This window comes from Rousettus aegyptiacus, unplaced genomic scaffold, assembly GCF_014176215.1.
Source record: "Rousettus aegyptiacus isolate mRouAeg1 unplaced genomic scaffold, mRouAeg1.p scaffold_m13_p_4, whole genome shotgun sequence".
Taxonomy (NCBI): domain Eukaryota; kingdom Metazoa; phylum Chordata; class Mammalia; order Chiroptera; family Pteropodidae; genus Rousettus; species Rousettus aegyptiacus.
In genome coordinates, this window is record NW_023416307.1 from 6,980,455 (window position 1) to 6,986,454 (window position 6,000).

Consider the following 6,000-nt stretch of genomic DNA (forward strand, 5'->3'; position numbering starts at 1 on the left):
TGGGAGTCACTCAGCGGACACGAATCCTTTGACCTTGGCCCTTCCCCTGATTCTTGCTAAGACAGGGTGAACTTGGAGCAGCTACCTGCTAGCCATCAGCTGAGCAACGTTAGGATCGAAGCCACCCAGCGAGGACGGCCGGCGGCAGGACAGAAGGAGGCCGCGTCTCTGATGGCGTTGTGGGGGCCCTAACCTTAGACCTGGATTTCTTGTTAAACGAGAAAGTGAAACCTCTAATTTATTGAAACCGCTCTTTAGTCACATCTTCAGTTCCTTGCAACTGAAGGCAGCCCACGCAGACACAGATTTCCTCCGTGCCTTTTATTACGAGTCTGTGCTCAGTTATAGAGGCTGCGGTCTGTGATGGCTGGTGCCCCAAACATCGCCCCCTGGTCCTCACCATTTCTCTGCACTGCAGTCCGATTTCCATCTGGTTGGTACCTCTGACTCTTTGCCTATAGACTTTCTCCTGATGCTGAGGCCTGCTCTGTTTACACATGGGACAGGCTGGAAGGGCGTTCCAGGAATTAATGTCCCCTTCCGCCTCACCATCTGGGAGCATCCTTCAACCAGTGACCGATGGGGTTGGTGCATAAACAACTTGGATCCCCGACCCCTCAGGCAGGTCCTATGCTGGCTCCCACAGTTCCCCAGGGGGCCCGGGGGCAGGGTTGAGCTCCACTCGCCCACAGTGGTCACTGTCTTGATGGCACATAGTTCAGTGACTCCCCTCCCTTCTCCGTCTCACTTCTCCTCTCCCCTACCAGGCTTCTCTTGGATCGCCTCCCAAATATACCGCACACACTACGATCTCTGTCTCAGGGTCCGCTGCTGGGGAGCCCCAAACCAAGAGAATGGGGTTTCGCCAAGGGTGGCTCTGAGGTCACAAAATCTAAAGGTGTCCTTTGCCTATGACGAGCCAGTCTTCGCAGTGTATTTCAGGCAGCGGCTCCTGCTACCCCAGCCCGGTGGGGCCTCTGACTGTCTGTCTTTTTCGGTCATTCTTTTCCTCTTTCACGACTTTCCGTGATCCAGATCCCCATGTGGCAGACTGAGAAAGAGGCATCAGTGTGACGGAGCTCAGGTTGCTGGACATTTGGTTGGGGTTTGTTACAGGCAGCCGAAAGGGCTGGCCATGAAACACAAAAGTAAGGACAGGACACAAACCTCAGTTCTGCAGTTTAGAGCTGGATAAAATGTTTATGATCTCTGATAAGTTACGCGGGGTTCGCCTAAGAGAGCCGACTTCTTAATTATCTGATTCTCCTACCGACTGAGGGTCATCTCGAGAGGTTAGGAGTGTTCCAAGCGGCAGTACTAAGACCTGAGTTTCTAGCATTTTTCATAAGACGTAGACTTGAGGAATAGGGCCCGATCACATGTCCCTCATTTTTAAAAAACAGTCCTGGTTTAAAGTATTCTGCCTCACTGACGGAGCTGGGTTCAGAAGCAAGTAAGACCCAGCATCTTGAGATCAGGTGTACTCCAACCCACAATTGGTCTAGAATATTCCACACTGTATGAAGATGCGTTTGCTCCCTTAAACCACAAGTTAGCAAACTGCTCCCTGGGAACCGAACCAGGCCCAGGGCCTACGTTTGTCAATAGTTTCACTGAACGCAGCCATGCTCATCTGTTTACATGATGTCTGTGGCTGCTTTTGCACTGCGGTGGTGTAGTGGACTCGTTGTGACAGAAACTGTGCGGCCTCCAAAGCTTAGACCTTCACAGAAAATGTTTACTGACCCCTGCCTTAGGCAGCCGCCCACCCAAATCTACCCTTTCAGGGGACAGACACGTCCTCCAGCCTCACCCCAGCCCCCTCCCGCTGCAAGCAGCAATCTGTCCACTTCGGCTCCTGCACTGGTGCTTCTGAAACTTGAATGTGCATGTGGCTCAACTGGCAACCGAGCGGTGGAAATGTGGTTTCTGATTCAGTGCCTCTGAGGTGGGGCCCAAGGCTGTGGATCCAGCAAGCTTTCAGGGCCTGCTGACCTGCCGGTCTGAGCACTGACCAACGAGGGGCAAGGTTCTAGAAGACGGAACTTTTTAACACGAGGACAAGCAACTTCTTATCCATGTTCCTCATGGTTCGGCATTGTCAGGCAATACTGCCACCCTCCCTGGCCCTCTTCCTTCTCACACACACACGTGCGCACGCGCACACACACACACACACACACACACACACACACACGCACAAATGTACGCACGCACGCATGGGTCTGGTCTTCTGTCCGAAGAGTAATTTCAAGAGTTAAAAAGCTGCGAAGCCAACAGCAGGAGAGATGCCAGAACTCTAATTAGTCTCCCTTTTTATATTTAGTTTGCTATTAGATAATGCTCGACACCTGCTCCGCAGACAGTTCTGTTTTTAATCTCTTCTGCTGCTCTTTCTTGGACATGTGGCTGCAGAGACATGTTGCACGCTATGAGTAATGGAAGGGAAGCCAAGCAAAATAGCCATTTCTTTGGAATTAGAAGCGCGACAAGGAACTAAAAACAACCGAGGGTTGGTTCGGGCCCACCACGAGGTGCCGGTGGAGAGGACAGCTCTGTGGCTGGAATTCAGACTTGGATGGCTGTCCTTTCCTTGACTTAAAGTTCCAGTGAGTCTTTGAAACGTGTTTCCCACCCTCGAAATGAAAAATGAGGAGATAACAAGCAAACTCGTGTCCGCTGGGCTTTCATCAGAGAGCAGGCAGACGGTTTTTACAGAAGTGATCTAAACAGTTCTAATTGCTATTTGATTATTTCATTTGTGTGAAGTCACCCAAAATATGCCGTTTCAGCCTTAGGGAGCCGGAGACCTTTTCCCAGACGCTGCAAGCGAACCAGAAACATTGACTCCATTTTAAAACCTTTCTCCTTGGGTCCTTGGGCTGGCTTGTCTGTGTGGCAGTGGCTGGAAATGACCGACAGATGTGGAAATTTAAATCCGCGCGTCACACAATACTCTCAGATAGGCAGCAAGTTTCTAAATGTCAACCACACATAAGTGGGTAGGAAATAAGGAACGGAGAGAAGCCGATCCTGGATATGAACAGAACGCCGTAGCAGGTCAGGTTTTCAGTCACGTTAGTGTGCATCCTGAAACTGGGACGCCCCTGCCCTCACTCTCCTGAAACATTTTCCAACTTGTCTTTTACTCACTCAATGAAAATGCAAGTGCTGGCTGGCAATGGTTGACACCTGAGTCTGCAGCGTTTTGTGTTATTTCCATTTTTCAGCGTTGTGTTTCAGACAAAGCTGAGGTCACAGCCCAATGCTCTCTGGGGCCGCGACAGCTGGGGGCCGAGAGCTGTGCGTTTGCAACACGCAGCTCCAGGGAACTGCAGAGACGCAGCAGGCAGAGAGCCCAGGTCCCGGAGACTGAGTCTGGATTCCTTACCAATCGGGAGACTAAGCATTTCTGCTGTTGGTGTGTCAGGCCTGAGAGAAGAAAGGGTTGGATTCTGAATTAGCTCCAGATACGGGCATTGGGCATCAGACGATGCTCACGCCCAAGCCAAAGTGCCCCTAGTGCTGACCCTTCCTCCCTGGCAATCCCCTCTCCACGTGCTGCCCTGGGATCACAGGAGGTGCCCCAGACAGCAGCCTCATCCAGGGCGTCTCCGGGATCCCCCCTCCCCTGATTTACATTCTTTCTTTTTTCTTTTAAATTAAATTTATTGGGGGGGGGGTAACATTGGTTAATAACCTTATATAAATTTCAGGCATACAACTTTATAATAGGACATCCATGTGCTCTACTGTGTACTCAGCCCGTGTTGGCTCTCCTGAGTCCTGGGCCTTCTCTTCGCTTCTCTGCTCCTCCAGCCCCTGACTCCACACCCCAGTTTGAGATGCCTCCTTCTGGCCTTCCCCTTCCTCCTCGACTAGGCCACCAGCCTTGGCTCCCTCCAGATGAGACACAGGCCCTCATGACAAATCAGTCCCACTGCCCTGTCCTGCGGAGGCTGGTACCTCTCTGGAGTTTGAGGAGTTCAAAACCAGGGAGTGAGGAAGCAGGAGGAGATCTGTCTAGCACCAGGAAGTTATGTCCGTCGGCTGCTTCTGACAGGCATTTTCCAGCACATCGTGTGCAGGGGTTGGAGCGTAACCGTAGAACCACGTGGTGGGTAATTCCCAATTTGTGGGGTTACGTCTTTGTCACAGGTAAACCTGCATTCCATAGCATGGGCTCAGTTATTCTCAGTTCTCCTCCCTCCCTCTTTTCTTTCTTTCTTTCTTTCTTTCTTTCTTTCTTTCTTTCTTTCTTTCTTTCTTTCTTTCTTTCTTTCTTTCTTTCTTTCTTCCTTTCTTTCTTCCTTTCTTTCTTCCTTTCTTTCTTCCTTTCCTTCTTTCCTTCTTTCCTTCTTTCCTTTTCTCTCTGCCTATCATCTACCATTTATCTATCACATCAAGAACAAATTGCTTGAACTCTGGTAAGATGGAATGAGATCATTTCCCTTTGGGCTAAAACACATGAGCTTTTATTTACACTGCTGGTGCAAGATCCAGCCGCAGATTTCTGATTCTAATCTGCAGTGGCTGGAAGTACGAATGTGTGTAGGGCTTTGCTCATGAGCTCTCCAGGGGTTCGGAGGCCTTTTCTCCTGACCATCATGGGCAGGATAGCATGCAGAGCCCCAGGCCTGGCCCTCCCATACCCTCTCCCTTACTGGGCCGACTGCCTCTGGTGGTGACTCTGGGGCAGAGGTTGTGAGGGGATTCTTTCAGTTCATGTTAAAATAAAGCAAAAATAAAAATGAAAATCTGAGACAGATTCTGGGCATAGAACCTTTGCCATCACGCCTCATCTTTCATTATCGTGAAAGCAAAGGGTCGCTCCTCTTATGTTCTCATGTGCCCACAGGCAGCCCTTGATGTTGATTTAAACTGACTTAATCAGGTAGACAGGAGATGAGGGAGGGGGCCACCTAGACAGAGTTGTCTGCCGCGCAGCTCCTCATAGCCCTGGAAACTGACTGGTAAAGACCTCTAGCTGCTCAGGTGGCAGACAGGTGATGGCCCCTCCCTTCCAAGGGACTGCTTTTTTGAATGAGTTATTCAAGGGAACTTGCAGGCGGAGGAAGTAGGAGTCCGGAGGTACTGAGCTTGGGATGGAGGGGAGATGGGAGACCAGTGGAAGCATGGAGGTGAAGGGTTAGCATTTCTACCATGTCTCCCCAACTTCCCACTAATGGACCGTTTGATGCCTCATAGAGGGTGGGACCAGGGGAAGAGACCAAGAAGGTAAATCATGAAAGACCACGTGAGACTGCGGCACCTCCAGATGTCGGAGTTGGGGAGGGCGCAAGTCTCTGTCCTTCTCCCAAAGTCCTAGTGTGGCTTCGGAGCCCTGGGAGTCTTGGTTAAGCTCTGGATGGAGGAGACAGTGATCAGAAGTGAGACGCCTCCAGGGAGATTCCCGGGGTGGGCTGGAGTGGGGGCCATTGCCCTGAAGTCAGGTGCATCTCAGACTGACGACCAAGGTCGGGGACGTGCAGGTGCGAGATGGCTCCTACTGTCCTGAGCTAGCTGACAGGACCTGTGAACCACAGGAGGATGAGTGAAGGGCCAGGGGCTGGGTGCCAGAATCAGCAGAGCCTAGAAAGCAAACTACAACCGAGGTTTAATTAATACCATTTTCTTTGCTCACTCGGGCCGCAGTGACGGAATACCGTAGACTGGGCGGCTTACACAGCGGAAGTTGATTTATCGCAGTTCTGCGGGCTGCAAAGGCCAAGATCGAGGTGCTGCTGGTAGATTTGAGGTCTGGCGAGAACCTGCTTCCTGGTTTATAGATGGCTGACTTCTCAGTGTGTCCTCACATGGCAGAAGGGATGAGAGAGCTCTCTCTCTCTCTCTCTCTCTCTCTCTCTCAATAAGGGCACTAATCTCATCACAAGGACTTGACCCTCATGACCTAATCCAAAGGCCTCACCTCCTGACACCATCACACTGGGGGTTAGGGCCTAACGATGAATGGACGGACGGACGTTCAGGCCGTAACAA